The sequence below is a fragment of the Galeopterus variegatus genome, unplaced genomic scaffold, assembly GCF_000696425.1.
Source record: "Galeopterus variegatus unplaced genomic scaffold, G_variegatus-3.0.2 Scaffold21761, whole genome shotgun sequence".
In the NCBI taxonomy this organism is placed as follows: Eukaryota; Metazoa; Chordata; class Mammalia; order Dermoptera; family Cynocephalidae; genus Galeopterus; species Galeopterus variegatus.
Window position 1 is genome coordinate 10,865 of NW_007747872.1, and position 1,298 is coordinate 12,162.

A 1,298-nucleotide genomic window follows, 5' to 3' on the forward strand; every position below is an offset into this window, starting at 1 on the left:
AAAAAAACGGGAGGGGGGGAGGGAAGAAGACATAACAATTACAATCCCTTGAAGTTCATACGACAAGCAAACAGAAAGGACCCTTTTGTGAGGGAGTGGGGAGAAAGAGCAGGGAAGGAGGTTTCAGTAATTGGCCACAATAATCAACCATATTGTATAGTGACAAAATCAAATACATTTTTCTAAATTATGCTTCTGGAACATTTTGAACAGAAAAATTACTATCACAAAGCACCAAATTAAGCATAAAGAATACTCGTTTAGAGTAAGAGAGGTGAAATGAGATGTCAGTGTGGCCTTGTTTAACCTCAGCTGGGAGCATGTGTGTTGGGCAGCACAAATGATCATGAAGATACCACAAGTATTGACTGTGGAGTTACAAATGAATCTCACATGTAAGTGTATTCACAAATACTGAACCTGCAAATAATGAGGATCTAATGCTACTGCTGATCAGTTTGAAAATGAAATTAAGAACACAATTCTATTAACAAAAGCGTCAAAAAAGACAAAATACTTATGAACATATTTAACAAAAAAGTAAGACATTTGTTAAAAACTATAAAACATTACGGAGATAAATTTAAAAATATCTAAATAAGCTGACAGACATTTTATGTTCATGGATTGGAAATCTCATTATTATTAGAATGACAATTATGTCTAACTTAATCTATAGATTCAAGGCAATCTGAGTCAAATTCCCAGATTCAATATTCTTGTACAATTGGGCAAACTGATTCTAAAATTTATATAAAAACGCTAAAGGCCTAGAATAGTCAAAAGAACTTTGAAATAAAGCAAGTGGGAGGATTTACATTTTCCAATTTCAAACATGCTACAAAGCACAGGCGAGCTGTAAACTACAGTTCTCAGGACAAGGTGCTACTGTCACAAGGATGAGCACACACGTCATCAGGACGGCATTGAGGGTCATGAAATGAACCCTTACATTTTTCATAACTATTTTTTTTAAAATGATGCCTAGGGAGTTAAAAGGGAGAATGAAGGTGAACTCAACACCACTTAAGAAATNCTCAACACATCCTTAAAGGCAACTTGTCAGGGCCCGTGAGGCCTCTAGTTCAGCTTTCAGAGATGGGGTCAGGGGCTCCCCTGCTGTGAATCCTGCTACTCTGGGTTAAAGGTGAGAGGACTGCAGAGAGACATTAGGCAAACACATTCTGGTCATCATTGCTTCCTGTGTTTCTGGGTTCTTGGTCACTAGAATTAAGGTATTCTTGTAGATTTCAAGTTACCCAGTTACCTGTTGTTTTCTGGTTATTCAGAGTGTTACC